This window comes from Salvelinus fontinalis, chromosome 5 (assembly GCF_029448725.1).
Source record: "Salvelinus fontinalis isolate EN_2023a chromosome 5, ASM2944872v1, whole genome shotgun sequence".
Lineage (NCBI taxonomy): Eukaryota > Metazoa > Chordata > Actinopteri > Salmoniformes > Salmonidae > Salvelinus > Salvelinus fontinalis.
The window spans coordinates 55,870,035-55,884,288 of record NC_074669.1 but is presented as its reverse complement, the minus strand read 5'-3'; the positions used below and the strand labels follow the sequence as shown (position 1 = coordinate 55,884,288).

At 41.8% G+C, this 14,254-nt stretch overlaps 1 non-coding gene across 1 annotated transcript; it reads right to left on the bottom strand.

Moving 5' to 3' along the window:
* Positions 1–10,926: 10,926 nt before the first annotated feature.
* On the bottom strand, positions 10,927–11,091 carry LOC129856259 (U1 spliceosomal RNA). Its single transcript, XR_008759673.1, has one exon. It is a non-coding gene; the product is annotated as a U1 spliceosomal RNA (small nuclear RNA).
* Positions 11,092–14,254: the final 3,163 nt, after the last annotated feature.

The window sequence follows — 14,254 nt, the reverse complement described above, 5'->3', positions numbered from 1 at the left end:
ATGTTGTCATGGTAATGGTTGACCAGGGAAATGTCTGTGCCATGGTAATGGTTGACCAGGGAAATGTATGTGACATGGTAATGGATGACCAGGGAAATGTCTGTGGTATGGTAATGGTTGACCAGGGAACTGTCTGTGGCATGGTATTGGTTGACAAGGGAAATGTCTGTGGCATGGTAATGGTTGACAAGGGAAATGTCTGTGGCATGGTAATGGTTGACCAGGGAAATGTCTGTGGCATGACTGACCAGGGAACTGTCTGTGGCATGGTAATGGTTGACCAGGGAAATGTCTGTGGCATGGTAATGGTTGACCAGGGAAATGTATGTTGTCATGGTAATGGTTGACCAGGGAAATGTCTGTCAAAGCTAATGTGATTATCCAAGTCATTCAATCAATTTCCTCCCTCTTAATTTTGATCAATATGTTACAATGAGCAGTAATCTATTGTTGTCAATAAATATTGCAAGTCAGTTAAGATCAAATTCTTATTTACATTGACTGCATACCCCGGACAAACCTGACGACGCTGGTCCAATTGTGCGCCGCCCTATGGGACTCCCAATCACGGCCGGATGTGATGCAGCCGGTTTATTGTGGCCTTATATTACAAACTGTCCAATAAATGACTTAATTATATAGCAAATATAACCTCAATCCAGATGACCTTTTCCTTGACATAATCAGGACATGACAGGCATAATCACCAGTGGTACAATAACAGATCACACACATTGTTGTTTTCAGAAGACAAAATGTATCTCTGAGGCCTTGGTTGCCTTTTAAACAGAGCCTACATTCTATATAGCCATTCATCTGATACGAAAATGGAAATGTTGACAAATCTCCTCAATAGGAAAATCATCAGAACTCACCTGACATAACAATTTAAAACATCTCAAACATTATCTTTAACATGGTAATTGTTGACCAGGGAAATGTCTGTGAAATGGTTGGCCAGGGAAATGTCTGTGGCATGGTAATGGATGACCAGGGAAATGTCTGTGGAATGATTGACCAGGGAAATGTCTGTGGCATGGTAATGGTTGACCAGGGAAATGTCTGTGGAATGATAATAATAATAATAATAATCAGGAGTAAATGTCAGTTGGCTTTTCATAGCCGATCATTAAGAGTATCTCTACCGCTCCTGCGGTCTCTAGAGAGTTGAAAACAGCAGGTCTGGGACAGGTAGCACGTCCGGTGGACAGGTCAGGGTTCCATAGCCGCAGGCAGAACAGTTGAAACTGGAACAGCAGCAAGGCCAGGTGGACTGGGGACAGCACAGACACGGAAACTAGCCAGGTGATTTATTTAGATCACGCACATGACTGAGAGATTCTTGCTGGCATCCGAAAAAAAATATGTTTATTCCGATCACAGATTATTACAAAAAAGACTTAGATCATAATCGTATCAAGAAAATTGCCCATATCAGGTACGATCCTTTTTTTGTCTGACTACTCCACACACCTCTAGTAGCTACAGTAACAGAGACGTTAATAATGAACACATTGTTCTATCTGTGGTAATAGGACGTGGGAGAAACGTTTTTCTTAACAGTAAGTGTTACACGTATTGATGCATACGACATGCACATACTGAAATCACAGTCACAAATAGCTTGACTAAGTGGTTGTTTTGGCCTCAATAGCTGAGCTTTTATTTAATTATCTTTATTTAACCTTTATTTAACTAGGCAACAAATTATTTATTTACATTGACGGCCTACACCGGCCAAACCTGGACAACGCTGGGCCAATTGAATAGGCTACTACAACTCATAGTTTGTCGTACTTTTCAGACAGGTGATCTATTACAAATTATAAACTGGGTGGTTTGAGCCCTGAATGCAGATTGACAAAAATATATAATTTTACTGTTCTAATTTAGTTGGTAACCAGTTTCTAATAGCAATAATGTACTTCTGGGGTTGTGGTATATGGCCAATGTTAGATTGACCCCTATCCACAAGAAGGGCAGGAAAACAGACCTGTATCTATGTTGAGTATGCAGTCTAAGGTGCTGGAAGAAGTCATTTATGAATAGATGGATGAATATACTGGCAAGAATACTCTTATCAGAACTACAGTCTGGTTTTAGAAAGACCCACTCCACTGACATCTCTGTTTTGACTGACTTCATCAGGAAATAAATGGACCAGGGAAATGTCTGTGGTATGGTAATGGCTGACCAGGGAAATGTCTGTGGCATGGTAATGGATGACCAGGGAAATGTCTGTGGCATGGTAATGGTTGACCAGGGAAATGTCTGTGGCATGTAATGGATGACCAGGGAAAAGTCTGTTGGCATGGTAATGGTTGACCAGGGAAATGTCTGTGAAATGGTTGGCCAGGGAAATGTCTGTGGCATGGTAATGGATGACCAGGGAAATGTCTGTGGTATGGTAATGGTTGACCAGGGAAATGTCTGTGGAATGATTGACCAGGGAAATGTCTGTGGCATGGTAATGGTTGAACAGGGAAATGTCTACAGCATGGTAATGGTTGACAAGGGAAATGTCTGTGGAATGGTTGACCAGGGAAATGTCTGCAGCATGGTTATGGTTGACCAGGGAAATGTATGTTGTCATGGTAATGGTTGACCAGGGAAATGTCTGTGCCATGGTAATGGTTGACCAGGGAAATGTATGTGACATGGTAATGGATGACCAGGGAAATGTCTGTGGTATGGTAATGGTTGACCAGGGAACTGTCTGTGGCATGGTATTGGTTGACAAGGGAAATGTCTGTGGCATGGTAATGGTTGACAAGGGAAATGTCTGTGGCATGGTAATGGTTGACCAGGGAAATGTCTGTGGCATGACTGACCAGGGAACTGTCTGTGGCATGGTAATGGTTGACCAGGGAAATGTCTGTGGCATGGTAATGGTTGACCAGGGAAATGTATGTTGTCATGGTAATGGTTGACCAGGGAAATGTCTGTCAAAGCTAATGTGATTATCCAAGTCATTCAATCAATTTCCTCCCTCTTAATTTTGATCAATATGTTACAATGAGCAGTAATCTATTGTTGTCAATAAATATTGCAAGTCAGTTAAGATCAAATTCTTATTTACATTGACTGCATACCCCGGACAAACCTGACGACGCTGGTCCAATTGTGCGCCGCCCTATGGGACTCCCAATCACGGCCGGATGTGATGCAGCCGGTTTATTGTGGCCTTATATTACAAACTGTCCAATAAATGACTTAATTATATAGCAAATATAACCTCAATCCAGATGACCTTTTCCTTGACATAATCAGGACATGACAGGCATAATCACCAGTGGTACAATAACAGATCACACACATTGTTGTTTTCAGAAGACAAAATGTATCTCTGAGGCCTTGGTTGCCTTTTAAACAGAGCCTACATTCTATATAGCCATTCATCTGATACGAAAATGGAAATGTTGACAAATCTCCTCAATAGGAAAATCATCAGAACTCACCTGACATAACAATTTAAAACATCTCAAACATTATCTTTAACATGGTAATTGTTGACCAGGGAAATGTCTGTGAAATGGTTGGCCAGGGAAATGTCTGTGGCATGGTAATGGATGACCAGGGAAATGTCTGTGGAATGATTGACCAGGGAAATGTCTGTGGCATGGTAATGGTTGACCAGGGAAATGTCTGTGGAATGATAATAATAATAATAATAATCAGGAGTAAATGTCAGTTGGCTTTTCATAGCCGATCATTAAGAGTATCTCTACCGCTCCTGCGGTCTCTAGAGAGTTGAAAACAGCAGGTCTGGGACAGGTAGCACGTCCGGTGGACAGGTCAGGGTTCCATAGCCGCAGGCAGAACAGTTGAAACTGGAACAGCAGCAAGGCCAGGTGGACTGGGGACAGCACAGACACGGAAACTAGCCAGGTGATTTATTTAGATCACGCACATGACTGAGAGATTCTTGCTGGCATCCGAAAAAAAATATGTTTATTCCGATCACAGATTATTACAAAAAAGACTTAGATCATAATCGTATCAAGAAAATTGCCCATATCAGGTACGATCCTTTTTTTGTCTGACTACTCCACACACCTCTAGTAGCTACAGTAACAGAGACGTTAATAATGAACACATTGTTCTATCTGTGGTAATAGGACGTGGGAGAAACGTTTTTCTTAACAGTAAGTGTTACACGTATTGATGCATACGACATGCACATACTGAAATCACAGTCACAAATAGCTTGACTGAGTGGTTGTTTTGGCCTCAATAGCTGAGCTTTTATTTAATTATCTTTATTTAACCTTTATTTAACTAGGCAACAAATTATTTATTTACATTGACGGCCTACACCGGCCAAACCTGGACAACGCTGGGCCAATTGAATAGGCTACTACAACTCATAGTTTGTCGTACTTTTCAGACAGGTGATCTATTACAAATTATAAACTGGGTGGTTTGAGCCCTGAATGCAGATTGACAAAAATATATAATTTTACTGTTCTAATTTAGTTGGTAACCAGTTTCTAATAGCAATAATGTACTTCTGGGGTTGTGGTATATGGCCAATGTTAGATTGACCCCTATCCACAAGAAGGGCAGGAAAACAGACCTGTATCTATGTTGAGTATGCAGTCTAAGGTGCTGGAAGAAGTCATTTATGAATAGATGGATGAATATACTGGCAAGAATACTCTTATCAGAACTACAGTCTGGTTTTAGAAAGACCCACTCCACTGACATCTCTGTTTTGACTGACTTCATCAGGAAATAAATGGACCAGGGAAATGTCTGTGGTATGGTAATGGTTGACCAGGGAAATGTCTGTGGCATGGTAATGGATGACCAGGGAAATGTCTGTGGCATGGTAATGGTTGACCAGGGAAATGTCTGTGGCATGTAATGGATGACCAGGGAAAAGTCTGTTGGCATGGTAATGGTTGACCAGGGAAATGTCTGTGAAATGGTTGGCCAGGGAAATGTCTGTGGCATGGTAATGGATGACCAGGGAAATGTCTGTGGTATGGTAATGGTTGACCAGGGAAATGTCTGTGGAATGATTGACCAGGGAAATGTCTGTGGCATGGTAATGGTTGAACAGGGAAATGTCTACAGCATGGTAATGGTTGACAGGGGAAATGTCTGTGGAATGGTTGACCAGGGAAATGTCTGCAGCATGGTTATGGTTGACCAGGGAAATGTATGTTGTCATGGTAATGGTTGACCAGGGAAATGTCTGTGCCATGGTAATGGTTGACCAGGGAAATGTATGTGACATGGTAATGGATGACCAGGGAAATGTCTGTGGTATGGTAATGGTTGACCAGGGAACTGTCTGTGGCATGGTATTGGTTGACAAGGGAAATGTCTGTGGCATGGTAATGGTTGACAAGGGAAATATCTGTGGCATGGTAATGGTTGACCAGGGAAATGTCTGTGGCATGGTTGACCAGGGAACTGTCTGTGGCATGGTAATGGTTGACCAGGGAAATGTCTGTGGCATGGTAATGGTTGACCAGGGAAATGTATGTTGTCATGGTAATGGTTGACCAGGGAAATGTCTGTCAAAGCTAATGTGATTATCCAAGTCATTCAATCAATTTCCTCCCTCTTAATTTTGATCAATATGTTACAATGAGCAGTAATCTATTGTTGTCAATAAATATTGCAACTCAGTTAAGATCAAATTCTTATTTACATTGACTGCATACCCCGGACAAACCTGACGACGCTGGTCCAATTGTGCGCCGCCCTATGGGACTCCCAATCACGGCCGGATGTGATGCAGCCGGTTTATTGTGGCCTTATATTACAAACTGTCCAATAAATGACTTAATTATCTAGCAAATATAACCTCAATCCAGATGACCTTTTCCTTGACATAATCAGGACATGACAGGCATAATCACCAGTGGTACAATAACAGATCACACACATTGTTGTTTTCAGAAGACAAAATGTATCTCTGAGGCCTTGGTTGCCTTTTAAACAGAGCCTACATTCTATATAGCCATTCATCTGATACGAAAATGGAAATGTTGACAAATCTCCTCAATAGGAAAATCATCAGAACTCACCTGACATAACAATTTAAAACATCTCAAACATTATCTTTAACATGGTAATTGTTGACCAGGGAAATGTCTGTGAAATGGTTGGCCAGGGAAATGTCTGTGGCATGGTAATGGATGACCAGGGAAATGTCTGTGGAATGATTGACCAGGGAAATGTCTGTGGCATGGTAATGGTTGACCAGGGAAATGTCTGTGGAATGATAATAATAATAATAATAATCAGGAGTAAATGTCAGTTGGCTTTTCATAGCCGATCATTAAGAGTATCTCTACCGCTCCTGCGGTCTCTAGAGAGTTGAAAACAGCAGGTCTGGGACAGGTAGCACGTCCGGTGGACAGGTCAGGGTTCCATAGCCGCAGGCAGAACAGTTGAAACTAGAACAGCAGCAAGGCCAGGTGGACTGGGGACAGCACAGACACGGAAACTAGCCAGGTGATTTATTTAGATCACGCACATGACTGAGAGATTCTTGCTGGCATCCGAAAAAAAATATGTTTATTCCGATCACAGATTATTACAAAAAAGACTTAGATCATAATCGTATCAAGAAAATTGCCCATATCAGGTACGATCCTCGTTTTGTCTGACTACTCCACACACCTCTAGTAGCTACAGTAACAGAGACGTTAATAATGAACACATTGTTCTATCTGTGGTAATAGGACGTGGGAGAAACGTTTTTCTTAACAGTAAGTGTTACACGTATTGATGCATACGACATGCACATACTGAAATCACAGTCACAAATAGCTTGACTAAGTGGTTGTTTTGGCCTCAATAGCTGAGCTTTTATTTAATTATCTTTATTTAACCTTTATTTAACTAGGCAACAAATTATTTATTTACATTGACGGCCTACACCGGCCAAACCTGGACAACGCTGGGCCAATTGAATAGGCTACTACAACTCATAGTTTGTCGTACTTTTCAGACAGGTGATCTATTACAAATTATAAACTGGGTGGTTTGAGCCCTGAATGCAGATTGACAAAAATATATAATTTTACTGTTCTAATTTAGTTGGTAACCAGTTTCTAATAGCAATAATGTACCTCTGGGGTTGTGGTATATGGCCAATGTTAGATTGACCCCTATCCACAAGAAGGGCAGGAAAACAGACCTGTATCTATGTTGAGTATGCAGTCTAAGGTGCTGGAAGAAGTCATTTATGAATAGATGGATGAATATACTGGCAAGAATACTCTTATCAGAACTACAGTCTGGTTTTAGAAAGACCCACTCCACTGACATCTTTGTTTTGACTGACTTCATCAGGAAATAAATGGACCAGGGAAATGTCTGTGGTATGGTAATGGTTGACCAGGGAAATGTCTGTGGCATGTAATGGTTGACCAGGGAAATGTCTGTGGCATGGTGATGGATGACCAGGGAAATGTCTGTTGGCATGGTAATGGTTGACCAGGGAAATGTCTGTGAAATGGTTGGCCAGGGAAATGTCTGTGGCATTGTAATGGATGACCAGGGAAATGTCTGTGGAGTGGTAATGGTTGACCAGGGAAATGTCTGTGGCATTGTAATGGATGACCAGGGAAATGTCTGTGGAGTGGTAATGGTTGACCAGGGAAATGTCTGTGGCGTGGTAATGGATGACCAGGGAAATGTCTGTGGAATGGTAATGGATGACCAGGGAAATGTCTGTGGTATGGTAATGTTTGACCAGGGAAATTTCTGTTGGCATGGTAATGTTTGACCAGGGAAATGTCTGTGGAATGGTAATGGTTGACCAGGGAAATGTCTACGGCATGGTAATGGTTGACAAGGGAAATGTCTGTGGCATGGTTGACCAGGGAAATGTCTGCAGCATGGTTATGGTTGACCAGGGAAATGTATGTTGTCATGGTAATGGTTGACCAGGGAAATGTATGTGGCATGGTAATGGTTGACCAGGGAAATGTCTGTTGCATGGTAATGGATGACCAGGGAAATGTCTGTGGTATGGTAATGGTTGACCAGGGAATGTCTGTGGAATGATTGACCAGGGAAATGTCTGTGGCATGGTAATGGTTGACCAGGGAACTCTCTGTGGCATGGTAATGGTTGACAAGGGAAATGTCTGTGGCATGGTAATACCTACCCGGGACAACAGCACTGCCCTCCCCTCTGCTACTCGCCCAAGCCTTCCCCATTTCTCTTTCTCCCAAATACAGTCAGCTGATGTTCTTAATGAGCTGCAAAATCTGGACCCTTACAAATCAGCCGGGCTAGATAATCTGGACCCTTTCTTTCTAAAACTATCTGCTGAAATTGTTGCCACCCCTATTACTAGCCTCTTCAACCTCTCTTTCGTGTCGTCTGAGATCCCCAAAGATTGGAAAGCAGCTGCGGTTATCCCCCTCTTCAAAGGGGGGGACACCCTTGACCCTAACTGCTACAGACCTATATCTATCCTACCCTGCCTTTCTAAGGTCTTCGAAAGCCAAGTCAACAAACAGATTGCCGACCATTTCGAATCACACCACACCTTCTCCGCTATGCAATCTGGTTTCAGAGCTGGTCATGGGTGCACCTCAGCCACGCTCAAGGTCATAAACGATATCGTAACCGCCATCGATAGGAAACAATACTGTGCAGCCGTATTCATTGACCTGGCCAAGGCTTTTGACTCTGTCAATCACCACATCCTCATTGGCAGACTCGACAGCCTTGGTTTCTCTAATGATTGCCTCGCCTGGTTCACCAACTACTTCTCTGATAGAGTTCAGTGTGTCAAATCGGAGGGTCTGTTGTCCGAGCCTCTGGCAGTCTCTATGGGGGTGCCACAGGGTTCAATTCTTGGACCGACTCTCTTCTCTGTTTACATCAATGATGTCGCTCTTGCTGCTGGTGATTCTCTGATCCACCTCTACGCAGACGACACTATTCTGTATACTTCTGGCCCTTCTTTTGACACTGTGTTAACAACCCTCCAGGCGAGCTTCAATGCCATACAACTCTCCTTCCGTGGCCTCCAACTGCTCTTAAATACAAGTAAAACCAAATGCATGCTCTTCAACCGATCGCTGCCTGCTCCTGCCCGCCTGTCCAACATCACTACTTTGGACGGCTCTGACTTAGAATATGTGGACAACTACAAATACCTAGGTGTCTGGTTAGACTGTAAACTCTCCTTCCAGACCCACATCAAACATCTCCAATCCAAAGTCAAATCTAGAATTGGCTTCCTATTCCGCAACAAAGCATCCTTTACTCATGCTGCCAAACATACCCTTGTAAAACTGACCATCCTACCAATCCTCGACTTCGGTGATGTCATTTACAAAATAGCCTCCAAAACCCTACTCAATAAATTGGATGCAGTCTATCACAGTGCCATCCGTTTTGTCACCAAAGCCCCATATACTACCCACCACTGCGACCTGTACACTCTCGTTGGCTGGCCCTCGCTTCATACTCGTCGCCAAACCCATTGGTTCCAGGTCATCTACAAGACCCTGCTAGGTAAAGTCCCCCCTTATCTCAGCTCGCTGGTCACCATAGCAGCACCTACCCGTAGCACGCGCTCCAGCAGGTATATCTCTCTAGTCACCCCCAAAACCAATTCTTCCTTTGGACGCCTCTCCTTCCAGTTCTCTGCTGCCAATGACTGGAACGAACTACAAAAATCTCTGAAACTGGAAACACCTATCTCCCTCACTAGCTTTAAGCACCAGCTGTCAGAGCAGCTCATAGATTACTGCACCTGTACATAACCCATCTACAATTTAGCCCAAACAACTACCTCTTTACCTACTGTATTTATTTATTAATTTATTTTGCTCCTTTGCACCCCATTATTTCTGTCTCTACTTTGCACTTTCTTCCAATGCAAACCAACCATTCCAGTGTTTTTTTTTAGTTTTTATTTTACTTGCTGTGTTGTACTCACTTCGCCTCCATGGCCTTTTTATATTTTTATTTATTTATACATATATCTGTTTGCCTTCACCTCCCTTATCTCACCTCACTTGCTCACATTGTATATAGACTTATTTTTTTATTTTTTTCACTGTATTATTGACTATATGTTTGTTTTTACTCCATGTGTAACTATGTGTTGTTGTATGTGTCGAACTGCTTTGCTTTATCTTGGCCAGGTCGCAATTGTAAATGAGAACGTGTTCTCAATTTGCCTACCTGGTTAAATAAAGGTTAAATAAATAAATAAATAAAAATAAATGGTTGACCAGGGAAATGTCTGTGGCATAGTTGACCAGGGAACTGTCTGTTGCATGGTAATGGTTGACCAGGGAAATGTCTGTGGCATGGTAATGGTTGACCAGGGAAATGTATGTTGTCATGGTAATGGTTGACCAGGGTAATGTCTGTCAAAGCTAATGTGATTATCCAAGTCATTCAATCAATTTCCTCCCTCTTAATTTTGATCAATATGTTACAATGAGCAGTAATCTATTGTTGTCAATTAATATTGCAAGTCAGCTAAGATCAAATTCTTATTTACATTGACTGCATACCCCGGACAAACCTGACGACGCTGGTCCAATTGTGCGCCGCCCTATGGGACTCCCAATCACGGCCGGATGTGATGCAGCCGGTTTATTGTGGCCTTATATTACAAACTGTCCAATAAATGACTTAATTATCTAGCAAATATAACCTCAATCCAGATGACCTTTTCCTTGACATAATCCGGACATGACAGGCATAATCACCAGTGGTACAATAACAGATCACACACATTGTTGTTTTCAGAAGACAAAATGTATCTCTGAGGCCTTGGTTGCCTTTTAAACAGAGCCTACATTCTATATAGCCATTCATCTGATACGAAAATGGAAATGTTGACAAATCTCCTCAATAGGAAAACCATCAGAACTCACCTGACATAACAATTTAAAACATCTCAAACATTATTTTTAACATGAAGATCAGGGGAGAGCGCGAATGCAGTCCCCCCACTACCATAAATTATGCAATCGAGATTTCCACATTTGAGAAATTCGCAGGGGTCAGCACAGTCGGAGTGCAATGGCTGAGCCTCGCCCTGGGTGAACCGCCTTCTTGATCACGGTGTCTCCCTTGCCAGGTAAGTATGAGTTGTACACGTTAGTAGAGGGCGACTCATTCCAGGGCAAAGATGTTTAACTCACGGTTACCACTTCTACTACTGATAATATCACATCATATCGACCAGGGTTTAATGACATTTAGGTATACAGTTGCACACAAAGCGGTGGAAAAGCGATGCACTTTGTTTTGCTATATTATATCACGGTCCGACTGTTTTGCCATCATGCAACACGGTAGAAATTCTATACATTGCATTGTTTGTATAACTGTCCGTCTGATTACACACAAGTAGACGATGTACCAAAATGCTGAAATCACGTTGGTGCACACACAGCCAAACGAATGACACCAACTATTTCTGGTGTTTTGTAGCGTTCCAGACATTGTAGGAAAAGTTTCATCACGCTTGTTTTCTGATCTCCGTAACATGTGATTCCACCATCGACCACAGGGTGGCGTACGAACCCCAGACATGGAGGAGAAACAGTCGCCTACTACTCAAATAAAAAAAAAATGGTCACATTCACGTGATTATCAGATATTGCGAAATACTTGTGCTTCTAGCTCCGACAGTGCAGTAATATCTAACACACTTCACAACATTTACCCAATACAAACAAATCTCAGTAGGAATGAATTTAGACCATATACAGATGGACGAGCGATGTCAGAGCTGAACGTACGAAGATACAGTAGAACAGTCCCACCCATCAAACTGTCGTTAAAAAGACGACTATGCCCGACGGCTAATATACATTCGGTTTTTGTTGAAAAGACATCCGTCTACGGCCCGTTTTGGTTGAAAGTGAAAGATGAAATGACATGTTTTTCAGGTCGTTGTTTAAACGACTTGCAAAGAACACCATTTCACTGTACTTGTAACCTATACACCTGGAGGCAGTAACCAAAAAATGGTCTGTATTTTTTTTTAAATGAACAATCACACTACTCATTACATTACTCCAGTATTTGCACAAAACATTCAGCCAAAGAACACGATGTAAAACGGTGATAACAGACCAAATACAGTTAAGTTCAAATACATATAATTAATTGAATAATTATCCATCAAAATGATAGATTTATTTCGCTGCGTTAGCAACGGCCCTGTGTTGTGGTGACTTGGAAACCACCACCTCAGGCTCTACAAGGAGCATGTTTGAGGTGGTCTGCCGCAGCTCTCCTAACATCATGGTCAGTGGCCTAGCTGTTCCATTTCTAGACTGCAGCTGTTAACACCAACATAAAACACAGTAATTTATAGAAAAGACTAATGGATATGGTGGATCTTACAGGTTCCCCACGGCAACTAAACCAGCATTCAGGGCTCAAACCACCGGTTTATCACTAACCAATGGGGACTATTTTGTGATGTGCAGTAATAATGATCATGTATTACATTTATTCAGAATGATTTACAAGTGGATAAATGTGTTTGCTTTTCCGGGTCTATCAAAGACAAAAAAAAACGATTTAAAAAAGATAAGTTTGGTTAAAGTTGTCCTTCTCAGGGGTTGACAATTGATTAGGCTCAAACTTGCACGCAGTGTAGAAAAGACGAGGGCCTGTTTGAATGGCGCCAGGTGTCTCATTCACTCCTCCCCAATAGACTATTATAATCACATTAATTGGTAGACTCTGAACAACTGTAGCCTAATATATTTGTCAGTATTCAGAGATCGCAAGTAAAACAATTCAACTTGAAAAAAATGGGGGAATGTTTAGCGGACTGGTCGCTAAGGAGACAAAGGCAGATGAGGTCAGACGTATGGAAGACGTGACTTGAGCTCATAGGAAGAGGAAGGAGACAGCGCTGCGTCGATGTGACAAACTGTAGGTGTAACGGTATAATTTTACGTCCGTCCCCTCGCCCATACCCGGGCGCGAACCAGGGACTCTCTGCACACATCAACAACAGTCACCCACGAAGCATCGTTACCCATCGCTCCAAAAAAGCCACGGCGCTTGCAGAGCAAGGGGAACCACTACTTCTAGGTTTCAGAGCAAGTGACGTAACTGATTGAAGCGCTATTAGCGCGTACCCGCTAACTAGCTAGGCATTTCACATCCGTTACATAGGCTACTATATATATTTTTTGTTCCTGATTGCTTGGTACAGTATAAACAACACAAAATAAATTATAGGTGTACCAGCGAGTTGATTTGTACTAATAAAAATACATGATAAAGCCTTTATTATTATTATTTAGGCCATTGTATACTGTAGGCTAATTATTCAAGAGAATGCTTGAATGTATTTAAATGCAGGACTAGTAGGCTGTGTGATGAAATGAAGTAATAGCATGGACTAATTGAGGCCAGAAACAGGCCAGAAAGCTGGACAACACCAGCATAATGACATACGAGAGAGTCTGCAATAACGAAGAACAACAAATGGTAAATCATTTATTAGGGCTACAGCATAGCAAAATATAAAAATAAAAAGAATTTGAGAAAATGTCACGTTGTGTGGATCGTTATACATTTTTAGAACTTGCGAGTCAATATGTTAAAAGGCCATTAAGGTCACATGATCACCTCATTCAAGGTGGGGGGCGGCAGGTAGCCTAGTGGTTAGAGTTGCTGGATCGATCCCCGAGCTGACAAGGTAAAAATCTGTCGTTCTGCCTATGAAAAAGGCAGTTAACCCACTTCTCCTCAGTAAATAAGAATTTGTTCTTAACTGACTTGCCTAGTTAAATAAATGTTCAATTAAAAAAATTAATAATTCTAAATTGCCAAGCTCTTAAAACCATTCTTCTCGAAAAGGATCACATAAATTACCACCATGCAAATTAATAACTGGTTTAGAAGACAAAATAAGAATCTAGCCTATTAAAACAGACAGAGCAGGTCATTTTGATTGTGTGACCTTAGTGACCCTTTAAGGGAGGGTGTAGTAAAGGCTGTTCTTATGCACAACGCAACTCAGCGTTGCCTGGATACAGACTGTAACCATGTATTGTATGGTTACGGTACCACAACACCCAGAGGACTTTGTTTTTATGGCTATGACACTCACAGCCATGATAAAGAATGTCATCATAACACATGGGCTCTCGTGTATTATTGCTCAAATATACCATGGCTGTTAGCCAATCAACTTTCAGGGCTCAAAACACCCAGTTATTAATACAAAATATACTCCAGAATAATGCCATGTTTGTAGGTACCGTTGACAACAGAG